The sequence below is a fragment of the Bacillus rossius genome, chromosome 11 (genome assembly GCF_032445375.1).
Source record: "Bacillus rossius redtenbacheri isolate Brsri chromosome 11, Brsri_v3, whole genome shotgun sequence".
In the NCBI taxonomy this organism is placed as follows: domain Eukaryota; kingdom Metazoa; phylum Arthropoda; class Insecta; order Phasmatodea; family Bacillidae; genus Bacillus; species Bacillus rossius.
Genome location: NC_086338.1, coordinates 23,801,311 through 23,819,668, shown reverse-complemented (window position 1 = coordinate 23,819,668; position 18,358 = coordinate 23,801,311).

Sequence of the window (18,358 nt, the reverse complement as noted above, 5' to 3'; positions counted from 1 at the left end):
AAAACAATCGACTCGACCACGGTGTCCATATAACACAAGGCAAAGCAGGTGCTGCTCTCTGGCGCCCTAGCGGGCAGGCAAGCGGAGAAGTTCGCGACTTGGCCGCTAGGAAGCGCTAGTGATCAGTTTTGGCGCCTTCGTTTTTGCGTGGCAGACCTAGAGAACGGTCACCGGTCCCCAGGGGGTTACGACCGGTCATTGGTCTTACTTGGAACTGAGAAGGGGGGGAGGTGGGGGTAAAATGCAACGTTGGTGGGAAACTACGCCCCGTCGTGGCTACAGAGGGGCGAATATAACACTACGACGTGATGAAAAAGGCGAATCTCAGCTCGTCTCTGCGAACTGGTCGCCTGCAAGCTTGCCTTTGCAGTTAGGGTCACGAAGAGAAATAATATAACTGGCTTGAGGCGTGACAGAAGGCGGGGGAAATGGTAAGCGGTCTGCCAGTCAGTGATTAGGCCAGCAGAATATCCGATACGTCGATGGGAAAGGGGCTCCAGAGCACTGAGACAAAGTTTAACTAAGAGGAGTACACCGGACTAACAAATTAAAATTACACTTTAGTAGGGCAAATAAAATTTCTACCCAAAAATTTAAAATCATAATAAAAATTTAAAATATATTGTGTCGAATTTACAAATTAACGGCACATACTTCCCCCCTGAAAGACGGAGTCAGGGTGGCCCACTTGAGCCACCAAAAACCTGGGTTCCAGAAACTTACCCTGTACCAGGATCTACTGTAGTAAACTACTTACATATAAAAAAAATATCTTGATCAAATCGAAGGTATATTATAATTAATTAATTAACACTTAACGATGAATGATGTAATGAGGAAAGTTGATCTTAGATGTTGGGAATGGTGTCACGTGACAAAACTCTAAAGATGGGCGCTGTGAGGCGGGCCGAAAAGCACTGAGGCCAAGACAAGGGAAATGCGTCCTTGAGCGCTCAGTGATATATGGGGATTGGAACCCCTGTATATGGGTATGGTAACCCGTAACTTACAAAATATATTTGGGAATGGAACCCCTGTACAATTGTCTTTCCATAAAAAGCCGAAGGCATTGGGACTTTGCCCTGCACAATCAGGCCATGGAGAAGACGGTCAAATTTAATGCTTCCCCGAAGGTAAAACAGATCCTCAGTCCCAGAGTGACACAGGGCCTAAGGGTAAGATTCCCTTGGCGGGTTTTTAAATTATTGGGGTTGGAACCCTAAAAGATCAACAATCCGTGTGAATGAATGAATTTAAAAAAAAAATTAAATATTCGACAAATTTAGAAATTTTAGCGCATACAACTCTGATGTTCAATATAACTAACTAATATTTATTATTTAAAATTTTTCTGCAAACAAAACAATAAATTAACGACTCTTCGCACTCAAATTTAAATTATTTAAAGAAAGGTAAAAAGCAATAAACCAACAATCATCAATCGAAAGGGTTATAAATTATCATGGAGCGGTTAGATCTTCCATGACTGCTGATAGGTTTCACACTGCCTGAGAGGGGGTTTGAACATAGGCCGTCCAAAGGTGAGTGCTGGGGATCTAACCCAGTAACACTCTATGGTCATAGGATTTTTCTCCTAGAGGACCGAGTCTCGGCTCGTTGGCTCGTAGGACCCTTCTTTTGCGCTGCTCGTTGGCTAGCTTGACCTAGCTCCTATTTTAGAAATACACATAAAAGAAACCAGTTTGCCGTCTGGAAGTCACGTAGCTCTTCCTTAAATAAACCATATCATCGATAGCGATGTAAAAGAAATACAGCTTTGGGGGTAGAATGCAAAGGAAACAAAAAAAAATGGCTAGATGTGACAGCTTCAGTGCTCAGACTCTATGTACGTCGCTGTACATCACATTTACGTACAAGGAAAAATAAAGAAATAAACACATAAAGGTTTTAACGCTAAATCAATTTAAAACAAACTACAAACATTATTCTTGCTTAATTTACGAATTATGATTATTAAAAAAATTGAACTTAATCAAAAATTAAATAGATAAACTCGTCGAACAAAATTCATGAAGATTAAAAAAAAACTGTCAGAGAAGTATTACTAAGTTAAAAAAAATAAAACAATTTACGTCAAGCAGCTTGTTCAAGACTGAACTTACATATGGAAAAATTAAAAATTAAAGTATCTTAAATTACATAGAGTGTACTAGCCTAGAGACGGGATGGTTAAACGTACCCAAATTAATTTAGTGGACCTCTCGTTGGAGGTTGAAAGGATTTCACCACTCTCGGTGATTACTATAAACATTACAATGAGGCTAGTCACCTCGTAGGTACTTACTTTCGGTGAAAAACTTTTTTTTATACGCTTGATTATACTATTATTATTATTTGTATAGTCAATATTGTTATAAGTTACATATATAAAATTATTATGTTATATTTTAAGTTCCCCTAGATTAAGAAAATACTTCGCTGCTAGATTTAGTGCAGTATAGATTATTTATAGTGTCTGTCTTGGTGACATAAAAATAATATTAATAGGAAATACAAAGCATGGGTGGTTTGTTTACAAAATACGTGGCACGTGGCTGGAGCACACAGGAGAGGAGAGTGGGTTCCGCGCAGTTGGCGGCCCTGTCATGAGGTGACGAGATAACATGGCGGCGCGCGCACAAGCGCAGAGAGACAAAAATACAAACAAACACGACAGTCCGAAAGGACATTATAGTAATTTTTTTTTTTGGGGGGGGCCTCATTATTAAACAAAATACTGGTCGAACACACAACGTGCTCTGTTTATTATTATTATTACCGGCAGACGTATGAGTTGGTACGTCTGTCTGTGTTCCGCAGAGGTAAGCGACCTCAGGGACTTGCTGGGGAGGGGGGATAGAGTCCGCACGAGCACGCCGACATGTACGGGATAAGATAACACCGCCGGTCGCCCGGGGTGCAGAGGAGGAGGGGGGGATGTCTACGGCCTTGTCAACATCACGTTCGGGGACGCGCGGTGGGGATAGGACAGCTGGCTGGCTGAAAGAGGTCTTGCGCGCTACGCGCTACCTAAGTCCGCACGGGAATTTAAAACTCAATATAAATTTTAAAAATTTAACTCGTTATAACTTGGGTGTGTACCAGCGATCAGTTTACAATATTATTACAAAATTATTATTATCAAAAATTAATTAAAAAATTTTTTGTACTTTTAATTTTAGTTTAGGTATGCTTATATTTTTCAGGTATGCCTATAGACCAAGGAAACCACGCTCTGCTACCAAGTTGTAACACCCCTCGTGCCTCAAAATAGAATTATTTGGAATTAATTAAAAGAGCCTTGGAAACAAGCTGGGAAAAAAAAGACGTTAAATGAAATGATTTACCAGAGGCGGCACGAGGTGGGAACAAACACAATTTAGGAACTTCCTGTAACAAGCAAAGGGGAAGTTGGGGGATCGTTATAATCAATAAAATAAAAACTACACGATTAACTTAATCTATAGTTTCCCTGTTTTATTTGCCCTGATGAATATCATGTTTCAATTATTTTAACATACATACCAAAGATTTAACCATTTTCCAAGATTAACAAAAGGAACACGAAATTGGGGCTGGCCAGCGCTTACTTAAACTAATTTACATTCTTAGTTTGAAATATAAACATATGCATTATGAGTGGATGGATCCGATTACATTGATAATTAGTTCTATTCGTTTTACATTTTCTTGAGAAAAAACACTGGTCGCTGGTGGGTTGGTCATCCGGCTGAGATAGTTCGTCGCTAGGTAAAGGGGAAATGTTGAAATTACATTACCACCCGGGGTCTTCAAACAATCACGTCGGGTGGTAGAAAAGTTTCTTCTAATGTTTCTTCCCACGGAACAGGGAAGGGGAGGAGGGCACGAGATGAGGGCATCAATCTCTCCCGGTCATCGAACCCTGTCTGCAACAGTCCAAATCAAAACTGATCAGAACTGGTATACAGGCAGTCTATGAGGCAGAAAATGCCCGGAAAAAATTTAAAGGGAAAAAGGAGGGTTCGCGAATCATCACTCACCAAAACAGGGGAGTTGCCCAGCACGCTGCAGTCGTGGAGTCAGCCAGGCTCGGGAGCTCGCGAATTGCGCGGCAGGACGCGGATGAATTCTTCATAATAATAAATTTCAAAGAGAAAAATTTCTAAGGCAAATAACTAAACTATGCAGACAGACTAATCTACTAAAATGGACTTGAGGGATAGCATCCCTTATACAACGCGACTACATAGTCGTTAGCGGTCGGATGAAGTCTCGCCGATTCGCCGATACTCGATGGAGGCCTGTCTGCAGACGCGACGCGAGTTGGTCTGTGTCGCTGGAAGTTGCGTCCCGTAATTAAAAATGCCCACCGGCTCTAACAGGTGGAAGAGGGGGGTGTCTGGGCCGCCGAAAAATACCGAAGTTGCCCGAATGCGGGCGGAAAAAAAACTCTAGCAGGAGTCTTGAAGTTGGCCACACTGGGCGACCGTAGCGATCTCTGTCGGAGGTGGTCTGAGTTGAAAACAATCGACTCGACCACGGTGTCCATATAACACAAGGCAAAGCAGGTGCTGCTCTCTGGCGCCCTAGCGGGCAGGCAAGCGGAGAAGTTCGCGACTTGGCCGCTAGGAAGCGCTAGTGATCAGTTTTGGCGCCTTCGTTTTTGCGTGGCAGACCTAGAGAACGGTCACCGGTCCCCAGGGGGTTACGACCGGTCATTGGTCTTACTTGGAACTGAGAAGGGGGGGAGGTGGGGGTAAAATGCAACGTTGGTGGGAAACTACGCCCCGTCGTGGCTACAGAGGGGCGAATATAACACTACGACGTGATGAAAAAGGCGAATCTCAGCTCGTCTCTGCGAACTGGTCGCCTGCAAGCTACAGGCTTGCCTTTGCAGTTAGGGTCACGAAGAGAAATAATATAACTGGCTTGAGGCGTGACAGAAGGCGGGGGAAATGGTAAGCGGTCTGCCAGTCAGTGATTAGGCCAGCAGAATATCCGATACGCCGATGGGAAAGGGGCTCCAGAGCACTGAGACAAAGTTTAACTCAGAGGAGTACACCGGACTAACAAATTAAAATTACACTTTAGTAGGGCAAATAAAATTTCTACCCAAAAATTTAAAATCATAATAAAAATTTAAAATATATTGTGTCGAATTTACAAATTAACGGCACATACTTCCCCCCTGAAAGACGGAGTCAGGGTGGCCCACTTGAGCCACCAAAAACCTGGGTTCCAGAAACTTACCCTGTACCAGGATCTACTGTAGTAAACTACTTACATATAAAAAAAATATCTTGATCAAATCGAAGGTATATTATAATTAATTAATTAACACTTAACGATGAATGATGTAATGAGGAAAGTTGATCTTAGATGTTGGGAATGGTGTCTAGTGACAAAACTCTAAAGATGGGCGCTGTGAGGCGGGCCGAAAAGCACTGAGGCCAAGACAAGGGAAATGCATCCTTGAGCGTTCAGTGATATATGGGGATTGGAACCCCTGTATATGGGTATGGTAACCCGTAACTTACAAAATATATTTGGGAATGGAACCCCTGTACAATTGTCTTTCCATAAAAAGCCGAAGGCATTGGGACTTTGCCCTGCACAATCAGGCCATGGAGAAGACGGTCAAATTTACTGCTTCCCCGAAGGTAAAACAGATCCTCAGTCCCAGAGTGACACAGGGCCTAAGGGTAAGATTCCCTTGGCGGGTTTTTAAATTATTGGGGTTGGAACCCTAAAAGATCAACAATCCGTGTGAATGAATGAATTCAAAAAAAAAATTAAATATTCGACAAATTTAGAAATTTTAGCGCATACAACTCTGATGTTCAATATAACTAACTAATATTTATTATTTAAAATTTTTCTGCAAACAAAACAATAAATTAACGACTCTTCGCACTCAAATTTAAATTATTTAAAGAAAGGTAAAAAGCAATAAACCAACAATCATCAATCGAAAGGGTTATAAATTATCATGGAGCGGTTAGATCTTCCATGACTGCTGATAGGTTTTACACTGCCTGAGAGGGGGTTTGAACATAGGCCGTCCAAAGGTGAGTGCTGGGGATCTAACCCAGTAACACTCTATGGTCATAGGATTTTTCTCCTAGAGGACCGAGTCTCGGCTCGTTGGCTCGTAGGACCCTTCTTTTGCGCTGCTCGTTGGCTAGCTTGACCTAGCTCCTATTTTAGAAATACACATAAAAGAAACCAGTTTGCCGTCTGGAAGTCACGTAGCTCTTCCTTAAATAAACCATATCATCGATAGCGATGTAAAAGAAATACAGCTTTGGGGGTAGAATGCAAAGGAAACAAAAAAAAATGGCTAGATGTGACAGCTTCAGTGCTCAGACTCTATGTACGTCGCTGTACATCACATTTACGTACAAGGAAAAATAAAGAAATAAACACATAAAGGTTTTAACGCTAAATCAATTTAAAACAAACTACAAACATTATTCTTGCTTAATTTACGAATTATGATTATTAAAAAAATTGAACTTAATCAAAAATTAAATAGATAAACTCGTCGAACAAAATTCATGAAGATTAAAAAAAAACTGTCAGAGAAGTATTACTAAGTTAAAAAAAATAAAACAATTTACGTCAAGCAGCTTGTTCAAGACTGAACTTACATATGGAAAAATTAAAAATTAAAGTATCTTAAATTACATAGAGTGTACTAGCCTAGAGACGGGATGGTTAAACGTACCCAAATTAATTTAGTGGACCTCTCGTTGGAGGTTGAAAGGATTTCACCACTCTCGGTGATTACTATAAACATTACAATGAGGCTAGTCACCTCGTAGGTACTTACTTTCGGTGAAAAAATATTTTTTATACGCTTGATTATACTATTATTATTATTTGTATAGTCAATATTGTTATAAGTTACATATATAAAATTATTATGTTATATTTTAAGTTCCCCTAGATTAAGAAAATACTTCGCTGCTAGATTTAGTGCAGTATAGATTATTTATAGTGTCTGTCTTGGTGACATAAAAATAATATTAATAGGAAATACAAAGCATGGGTGGTTTGTTTACAAAATACGTGGCACGTGGCTGGAGCACACAGGAGAGGAGAGTGGGTTCCGCGCAGTTGGCGGCCCTGTCATGAGGTGACGAGATAACATGGCGGCGCGCGCACAAGCGCAGAGAGACAAAAATACAAACAAACACGACAGTCCGAAAGGACATTATAGTAATTTTTTTTTTGGGGGGGGGCCTCATTAGTAAACAAAATACTGGTCGAACACACAACGTGCTCTGTTTATTATTATTATTACCGGCAGACGTATGAGTTGGTACGTCTGTCTGTGTTCCGCAGAGGTAAGCGACCTCAGGGACTTGCTGGGGAGGGGGGATAGAGTCCGCACGAGCACGCCGACATGTACGGGATAAGATAACACCGCCGGTCGCCCGGGGTGCAGAGGAGGAGGGGGGGATGTCTACGGCCTTGTCAACATCACGTTCGGGGACGCGCGGTGGGGATAGGACAGCTGGCTGGCTGAAAGAGGTCTTGCGCGCTACGCGCTACCTAAGTCCGCACGGGAATTTAAAACTCAATATAAATTTTAAAAATTTAACTCGTTATAACTTGGGTGTGTACCAGCGATCAGTTTACAATATTATTACAAAATTATTATTATCAAAAATTAATTAAAAAATTTTTTGTACTTTTAATTTTAGTTTAGGTATGCTTATATTTTTCAGGTATGCCTATAGACTAAGGAAACCACGCTCTGCTACCAAGTTGTAACACCCCTCGTGCCTCAAAATAGAATTATTTGGAATTAATTAAAAGAGCCTTGGAAACAAGCTGGGAAAAAAAAGACGTTAAATGAAATTATTTACCAGAGGCGGCACGAGGTGGGAACAAACACAATTTAGGAACTTCCTGTAACAAGCAAAGGGGAAGTTGGGGGATCGTTATAATCAATAAAATAAAAACTACACGATTAACTTGATCTATAGTTTCCCTGTTTTATTTGCCCTGATGAATATCATGTTTCAATTATTTTAACATACATACCAAAGATTTAACCATTTTCCAAGATTAACAAAAGGAACACGAAATTGGGGCTGGCCAGCGCTTACTTAAACTAATTTACATTCTTAGTTTGAAATATAAACATATGCATTATGAGTGGATGGATCCGATTACATTGATAATTAGTTCTATTCGTTTTACATTTTCTTGAGAAAAAACACTGGTCGCTGGTGGGTTGGTCATCCGGCTGAGATAGTTCGTCGCTAGGTAAAGGGGAAATGTTGAAATTACATTACCACCCGGGGTCTTCAAACAATCACGTCGGGTGGTAGAAAAGTTTCTTCTAATGTTTCTTCCCACGGAACAGGGAAGGGGAGGAGGACACGAGATGAGGGCATCAATCTCTCCCGGTCATCGAACCCTGTCTGCAACAGTCCAAATCAAAACTGATCAGAAATGGTATACAGGCAGTCTATGGGGCAGAAAATGCCCGGAAAAAATTTAAAGGGAAAAAGGAGGGTTCGCGAATCATCACTCACCAAAACAGGGGAGTTGCCCAGCACGCTGCAGTCGTGGAGTCAGCCAGGCTCGGGAGCTCGCGAATTGCGCGGCAGGACGCGGATGAATTCTTCATAATAATAAATTTCAAAGAGAAAAATTTCTAAGGCAAATAACTAAACTATGCAGACAGACTAATCTACTAAAATGGACTTGAGGGATAGCATCCCTTATACAACGCGACTACATAGTCGTTAGCGGTCGGATGAAGTCTCGCCGATTCGCCGATACTCGATGGAGGCCTGTCTGCAGACGCGACGCGAGTTGGTCTGTGTCGCTGGAAGTTGCGTCCCGTAATTAAAAATGCCCACCGGCTCTAACAGGTGGAAGAGGGGGGTGTCTGGGCCGCCGAAAAATACCGAAGTTGCCCGAATGCGGGCGGAAAAAAAACTCTAGCAGGAGTCTTGAAGTTGGCCACACTGGGCGACCGTAGCGATCTCTGTCGGAGGTGGTCTGAGTTGAAAACAATCGACTCGACCACGGTGTCCATATAACACAAGGCAAAGCAGGTGCTGCTCTCTGGCGCCCTAGCGGGCAGGCAAGCGGAGAAGTTCGCGACTTGGCCGCTAGGAAGCGCTAGTGATCAGTTTTGGCGCCTTCGTTTTTGCGTGGCAGACCTAGAGAACGGTCACCGGTCCCCAGGGGGTTACGACCGGTCATTGGTCTTACTTGGAACTGAGAAGGGGGGGAGGTGGGGGTAAAATGCAACGTTGGTGGGAAACTACGCCCCGTCGTGGCTACAGAGGGGCGAATATAACACTACGACGTGATGAAAAAGGCGAATCTCAGCTCGTCTCTGCGAACTGGTCGCCTGCAAGCTACAGGCTTGCCTTTGCAGTTAGGGTCACGAAGAGAAATAATATAACTGGCTTGAGGCGTGACAGAAGGCGGGGGAAATGGTAAGCGGTCTGCCAGTCAGTGATTAGGCCAGCAGAATATCCGATACGCCGATGGGAAAGGGGCTCCAGAGCACTGAGACAAAGTTTAACTCAGAGGAGTACACCGACTAACAAATTAAAATTACACTATAGTAGGGCAAATAAAATTTCTACCCAAAAATTTAAAATCATAATAAAAATTTAAAATATATTGTGTCGAATTTACAAATTAACGGCACATACTTCCCCCCTGAAAGACGGAGTCAGGGTGGCCCACTTGAGCCACCAAAAACCTGGGTTCCAGAAACTTACCCTGTACCAGGATCTACTGTAGTAAACTACTTACATATAAAAAAAATATCTTGATCAAATCGAAGGTATATTATAATTAATTAATTAACACTTAACGATGAATGATGTAATGAGGAAAGTTGATCTTAGATGTTGGGAATGGTGTCACGTGACAAAACTCTAAAGATGGGCGCTGTGAGGCGGGCCGAAAAGCACTGAGGCCAAGACAAGGGAAATGCGTCCTTGAGCGCTCAGTGATATATGGGGATTGGAACCCCTGTATATGGGTATGGTAACCCGTAACTTACAAAATATATTTGGGAATGGAACCCCTGTACAATTGTCTTTCCATAAAAAGCCGAAGGCATTGGGACTTTGCCCTGCACAATCAGGCCATGGAGAAGACGGTCAAATTTAATGCTTCCCCGAAGGTAAAACAGATCCTCAGTCCCAGAGTGACACAGGGCCTAAGGGTAAGATTCCCTTGGCGGGTTTTTAAATTATTGGGGTTGGAACCCTAAAAGATCAACAATCCGTGTGAATGAATGAATTTAAAAAAAAAATTAAATATTTAGAAATTTTAGCGCATACAACTTAAATTAAAAACTCCAATGCGTTGGGTTCTGATAAGATAAGTGTAAACATATTAAAAGAACACAGATATAAATTGTGCAAAAGCTTAAGTTTAGGGAAATTTCCTAGACGGCTCAAGGAAGCGATTGTCATACCATTGCATAAAGGGGGTAGCTTTGCATCCTCAAATTTCAGACCAATCTCTATACTAAGCAACATTACAAAAATTATAGAAAAATGTGTTTAAAAACAACTAAGGTCCTTTTTGGATGACAACAAAATAGTGTCTGTAAACCAATTTGGGTTTAGAAAATGCTTAAGTACAAATGATGCTCTAATTAAAGTAACAAACTTTGTGCACAAAGCCATAGAACAAGATAAAAAAAAATGTATTGGTGTAATGTTAGATCTTGCTAAGGCTTTTGATACAGTCTCACATAAAATACTTTTAGATAAACTGGATAAAGTAGGAATAAGAGATGTGGCAAATACTTGGTTTAAAAGTTATTTGGAGGGTAGATCTCAGAGGGACAAAGTAAATAATAAATTAGGAGACATCGTATTTATAAATATAGGCGTCCCACAAGGCAGTGATCTTGGACCAATTTTGTTTCTGATATATATAAATGATCTATGTAACTTAGAAATAACGGGGCGGATAGTTTCTTTTGCAGATGATACTGCAATTTTATATTTATACGACAATTCGCCTTCGGTTTTTGAAACGGTAAATAACGCACTTAAAAAAGTCAAAGAAATATTAGATGATAGTTTTCTTTCTCTAAACATTAATAAAACCAAATATATTACTTTCTCTGCCAACATTTTGGGTCAACCTATCGAACATGAACTAAAAATTCATATTATCTTTGAAAAAAATGCATGTATGTAACGAAATAAACGTTAACTGTGAAAAATGTAGTGTCATAGAAAGAGTACAGGATATAAAATACTTAGGTATAGTGTTCGATTCGAAAAATGGTGTATAAATTCGTTGAACTAAGAACAATATTATCTAGTGAAGGTATTAGAATGGTTTACTTTGTTATTTTTCAGTCTGTTATGCAGTATGGCATTCTGGCTTGGGGAGGGATGAGTAAAACGTCAATTAAGCCACTTATAACAATTCAAAAACTTATTTTACGAGTTATTAAAAAAAACGCATGTACCCATCCAAGGAACTTTTTAAACTATTGAATGTATTTTATATTAAAAGATTGTTTATTAGAGCTGCAATAATTAAAATGTATCAAAGGGATAATCAGTTAAATTATATAGATCATAACTATCCTACACGGCATAGACAATATAAATTAACAAATCCCTCAATTTCATGAAACAATATCTCAGAGAACTTTAGAATTTTTGCTTCCAAAAATTGTTGTTAATCTTCCTGCAAAACTAAAAACTAAAAATTATTTTCAAATGAAAAAAAAATATGTTAATATTTGGCTACATAATTTAACTGATGAAGAGATGGCTTTAGTATTCAATAAGGTTTTATATATTGTTATAACTTCGTACCTGTACTATACTTAAATACTAATTTTTATTTATTCATGTAACAATGTTATAATTTATACGTTTTTTGTTTATACAAACTATTGAATTTTAAAAAATTGCTCTTTTTAACTTTTATCTTTATATAACTAATGTAAAGTTTATTAGGTTATATTTTATATATTTGTTTGTCAGTTATTATACATTTACAAATGTTAACAATCGTCAATATACCGCATGTAATTTAGAAGTTACTAGATGCACTCACATACAAGCTTGCTTTCGTGAGTGCTAAATTTCCTGGTTAATCTTGCCATCTCCTGAAGTTCCTAACACATTACACATTCAAAACAACAGGAAACTTAAGTTTTCATTGATAATTATACTTTATAATTTACACCATTTTATAAATGGTGAACGAATAAGAAATGTTCACTTATCTAAAATCTGTCTGAAAGGAAACCTGCATTTCAAATTATTTCTGGTAACGTCCCACACATGTAACGGGAAATTTACCCAAATATGGTACATTTCAAAGATTTCCTAAGTAAATGTAGGGGAAAAACCAGGAATTCGTGGAAATATCTTTACAAAATTAATAGTTTGATAGCTTCCAGTACATGTTTATAAACGTTAACATATTATTTGTAGGGTTTAGAATTTTTATAATAAGACACCTTGCTTCTTTGTCCCTTATCGTTGCCATGCTATATTTTGACATAATTTAAATACCAGCACAGCAAATGCCCTTCCTTGGGGTTTATCTGGCGCGCATGTGATTTCAGTGAGTGTGGTGAGGACTATTTGTGTCAGGGCATCAAAATAGGAGGCATGATATCAAGACTTAGACGCCATTGTTCCGACTCATTAGACCTCAGTCGGCTGGAAGCGTATTCACAAACGGACCGGTTTTTGATATTGATAGAGGCCTCTTGGCACAACTTAGTTGCTGTTTCCAAATAGCGAGGATGTGTCCTTCACCGAGACAGCTTCAACAAAAAGGTGCATTTTATTTCAAGGCTGCGTTCAGTGAGAAACTAGCTATGAAATGATATCTCCTAGTTCCTTCGACGCTAAGAAAACCTGGTGTGCCTCCAGAGAAGTACGGAAAGAGACAGTGTGATACAGGCGCAGACGGGCTGGATACTTGCGGCGGCCCCGCGGGTCAAAGAAAAGTGGGCAGGAAGACGGGCTAGGGTGGAGGAAATTGAGGACGGTTGGAGGGGGAGGGGGGTAGATGCGCCCCATTTCGCGCGCGGCTGCTTCGAATTCAGTGGGGGGTTCGTCGCGGAACCTCTAATCTCCCGGTCGCAGCTGGGACCTCCCACCGCGAGCAACAGCGACGCAAGTGCGGCGGTCGCCGTCCCTCATTCGACACGGCCATTGAAGCCGCGATCCCATGTGTTCTGTGCGCCCGTGCTTGGCTTTGGGAGTCCACGCGAAGACAAACTCCTACGTGCTTCTCGTGAGCACGTCAATGCTACACCTCAAACAAAAACAAAAATCGAATTTTGAAAATTAACTCATTAAACTTTAAAAAACAAATGTTAAAACTAAGCTAACCGAAAGTAATATTTGATTTGACTGTCTTCTAAGATCCTTTAAGTTCGTATTAAACAAAAAACAAAAAATCTAGCTGTTACAACCAGCATTGCCCAGTTAAAAATATATAATCTTAGATTTATTGTGGATGATTACATTTTTTTATTGGTATTCAAAATGTTAGCCAACTTAACTGGGAATTGTAGTTTTTTTTTAATTAGGGGTTTTTCGTTCGAAATTGACGATATTCGCGGTAAAAATATATTTTTTCTTCTCTTTTTTTCATTTTCTGGTTTTTATACTTGCTTCGATTAAGTCATTCCGCCAGTGATTTGATAGTACTAATTGGTTCATTAAAAATAACCACTTCAATTTTACCAATGACAGTGTTTACTGAAGGAAAGCCATTGAATACGTTTTACGAACAAATATATCAAAAATTTGTGAAAATGAATATATTTATTATAAATACACGTATATACATTCATTTTCATGAATTGTTGAGATATATAATATCAGGTAGGTTGCCATAAGTTCGCCAGTGTGCCCAAATTCGCCACCTGCCCTTAAAAAAAGTACTGATGTAAAACAACAGATGACAGCAAGAATATATATTAAAACCTCTAAAGCGTGTCTAAATGTGTTTCCAATAAGTGTCCTTTTTGTTGAATGCGTGTTCAAATGTGTGAATCTTCCGTTGAATGAGCATATTCAAGTCTGTAGTAAGGACTAAATATTTAATGGCTCAGTACCTCTCGTACTTGTAAGCGTAAAGCATTTAAGATTTATCGGTGTTATAGTAAGCATAAAACATGCTTAATTAGTTGGTATTTATGCTTGTAATAAGTTATATCTATACTGTAGGTCTGGCAGTTACAACTCTCATGTCTGCTTGGAACACGTCATGTCTTGTTTGAAAACTATTATAAGTATCGGAAAAGAACTCTTCGTGGTTCAGATATGTTCGCCTATACATTTGACATTGTACTAGATCAGTTTGAAATGAATGCCGAGTATCGAAAACAGCCTTATTGTTTTGAGACGGTAGTTCTGTATGTTTGTTATTGGTTTTTACATGGATGGACTTACAAAGAAGACCTCGTGGTTCAGAGATGTGCGGCCTGTATGCATGAAGTTGGTACTCTAGTAATCATAAGGTTCACCGAATACAGCCTCCACAGAATGCATAGTGATATTGAGTGACATATTTATTTAGTTGGACAGTAAGCTTGTATAGTCACTTTTTCGTAGTAGGGATGGTTAACAAACTCGTCTAAAGGTATTGGGGAAAAAGAATTTAAATAATAATTTTTAACTTTAATTATTTTTAGTACTGACAAAGGATATAACCAAGAGCAGAAATCAATCGAAGAAATCAATTTATTAAAAGGTGATTTTATTTGATGATTTTTAGAAATTTAACGGAATTTATAAATTAACTATTACATACATTCAAGATGGCTGCCACTATGACATCGCTGGCGAACTGGAGGCTTGTTTATGTGGAATATAAGGCATATTTAGGGGATTTTCGCAATATTTTATTAAATAAGTGTTTTTAGACTTAATTTTCTTCCGCGTCAGTCAATAACAAAAAATTTTAATAACTGTTCGAATTTTTTCCCAATTTCTATTTTAATAATTACAGATTTTCACGATGATGACCACTATGACATCGTCGGCATACTGAAAGCTTTTGGATAAGGAATTAAAGCCTCATGGAGGCTTTTAACCATGTTTAATTTAATATACAGTTTTAGAATAAAATTAATTCTCGCATCAGTCAAGAATGGAAGCAAAGACAGGAAATGTTTTGAATAAGTTATTACATTGGTAAGTTACTTTTAGATGATTTTTTGAATTATTTTCGATTTTTTAGGATAATAATTACAGATTTTTAATATAGCGACCAAACTATCCGACATGATGGCGGATGATGTGAAAGCTGACTATCTGGTAATTGACACTACAGCACTATAGCGGGTAAAAATTAAACAAATGTGGTGGCAGCGAACTATTGCAGACGAAAAATAGATGGCATATCCAAGATGGCCGTCATGTGGTTATACAGGTTGGCGTAAAATATTTCTTGTAATTCGTGGTATGTGGGGGAGGGAGGAGGGCAGTCTGCTAGTAGCCATCACGGAAGAACAACCGAAGGTCATTGTTTTTGTTCTCACCGGGTTTTATAATTCAAAACGGCGGATATCGGCACCAGGCATCTCTCCCTAAATCTTGCCGCAGGATGCTCTACTATATTCTACTTATATGTAGTTGTATTTTTATAACGAATAATAAGAACTAAGTAGTAGAGCAAAGCTGCTTCGAACCAGGTATCAAGATGTCGTGTCGTAGTCGGGTTGTTGACATAGATTAGTTAATATTTAATGCGCTAGATTCTATTTGTGTGGATATGAAGACCATCTATTTGACTAGCAACATCGGCCTCGACCTAGGTGTGGTTCCCCTGTCCCTAGCCGCGTGCTGGAGTGCGCTGTTGTCGGTCGCCATGATGGCACCTGACCTCGGCCCCTCAGGGCTTCTGGCCGAGAGGTCGCGACCAGTCGCCCAGTGGGGCCCGCGCTGACGTCACGAGTTCGAGGGTCACGGGTTCGAACCCAACTCAGAGTGACGTAGGACTTGGCAGTAGCTGTGCTCGAGTTTGATTTAGTGCAGTTGCACCTGAGAGAATGTTTCAATTCGACTTCAAAGTGTTCAGATCAGTTGGAACGCACTATAGTCAACCTTGCTGTACCTCTTTCCCCCCGCAAGGCTTTGCCGGACTTGACATAACTCTAAAGGCTTGGTCCCACGCGCCATTTTGGTTATCTGGTTAGTACTATTATTTGAGTCATTTTGATGTAATTTATCACAATAAGGCTCTTGAATATAAAAGTCTGTCCATAAAATATGTACCAGTTATAAATGTTAATAGTATCAAGTGTAAGCATTGTAGATTGGTGGTTCAATGTTGTAATTAAAGAGTAACTCAAACAGTTTCAGTTAAGCGCATATATGTTTTTTTTCTCGGTTACTTACCTGGATATGTTGAAATGTTGTCTCTTTCAATAATCAGTAGAGTGTGGACCTGTACACATTACTTGGCAACAGGTTGGAGTCCAAACCCATTAGAATATCTTTGTACGAGAGTGGTTGAACTTTGAAGTCCCTGGCCCTTGGATTGGTCATAATGATAGACACATGGCCTCCACGTTCACGTGACATAATCCTATGCAAATTTTTCCTTTGGGGGGTCATAAAAGATCGTGTCTACGTTCCGCCGCTACTTAAGTCGGCCCCACACGATACCCATTTCCTTAGCAGTTTTAGTGTGTTTTTTTTCACGTGGCATACTGGTTTTCAAACGAGAGTTACAATTTTAACATGGCGTCCAAGTGGTGTGTTGACCATGTGGAATGTTTAATAGAAAACTATGAGAAACACACTTGTTTGTATAATGTAAAACACCCAATTTACCATAGCAAACACAAGGATTGAAGCGTTGGCAGCTGTCGCAAGAGCTGTATCAGAGTTGAGGCCCAGCACTACTGCGGATGAAGTAAAAAATAAGTTTGCGAAACTATGTTCACACTTCGTTGCCAAATTCAGTAAAAAGAAAACATCAGAAAAGAGTGGGGCTGGTACTGATGAGGTAAGTGACATATTTAAATTCAGTGGTTCAATTGAGTCTATTTTACATTATGTAGACCTATACTTTAGAGGTTATGATTTATACCAGGCCTATTTATAATTTCACAGGTTCATTAATTTAAAGTATTATGATAAGGTCTCACAGTAAAAGCGTGATTGATAATTTTGTTTACGGTTCTTTAAATTTACTTTTAAATACGGTTGTGATCAGGCATTTATTTATATTGTGGTGTATTTTTTTCATACGGTGCATTAATGTGAATTAGAAATAATGAAGTACTAAACTGAAGTAGAGGTACTTTTATGAAACAATATTGAACATTCACTTTTTTTACTTCCTAACCTGTTATCAAATTATTATCTAAAAAGCTATGTATTGAGATTGAAGCAGATGTTTCTGCTTCTAGCCGCAGCGCAGCGCTCCTATCCCCTTTTCCCCTCTTCCCCTACCCCACCACCTCCTTCCCACCCTTATTTTCCCCACTCCTGTCTTCTCCTTCTCTGCCCGCCGCTACACCAGCGCTCCTGGTGTCGTAGTTTTCAGTGCAATATAAGCCCGTGTTTTTTAGCTCTCGTCGCTGTCTCATTAGGAGCTGTTGACAGTCCATCGGGCATCGTTATGGTCTTTCTCCGCGGCATTCGGCGAAGCTATGTTCAAATTCTACTTAACATTCTTGTTCGTGCGTCGTTACCGCGTCACTCGTATACTAGATATGGCCAGTCATATTAGTTACGTTCAGTTTGTGCGTCCCTTTTAGTCAGTCTATTTTTCCATGATTAATTTTTCTTCGTCGAGTGTTTTGCTACCTTGTTCATACAAATTATATTTCAATTGCTTACCCCGTTTTCACGTATAAGATTGTGTGGGACTCAAGCGATGGCCAGCGACGCTTCACGTCAAGCCACACTTACACTTGCTAGATGATTAAGAGCACTCTGCTCAGCCTAGCGGTCCGCTGTTAGCATTTTCTGTCAACTTGTTCTTCTGTGCCCGATGTCTTATGAATATTTAGTAAATTGCGACGCGTCGCCTATGCTTAACAGTTGTGTAGGCTCTTGCCCGCTAGCCGTGTACTCCGCCCATAAATGCGTATATAGTCTTTAAGTACTGTTAGCTAAAACATATCAAGCTTGTATTTGTTCAAGGCTTTATACGGAATTTATTTAGTTGTAACATAACGTTTTAAGAATTACCGTATAAGAGCTTATAACAGTATTTGTCACACGGTTTATCTTAAAGTAATTTTTAAGCATTTGTTATTGTTATGTTAACCCTGTTAAAAATTGTTTATAATAAAAGTCTATTTTTCCTAGTAAATACGTATCAGACTCCGCAATACTTAGGTTCTATAACCTATTTCCTTATAGTGATA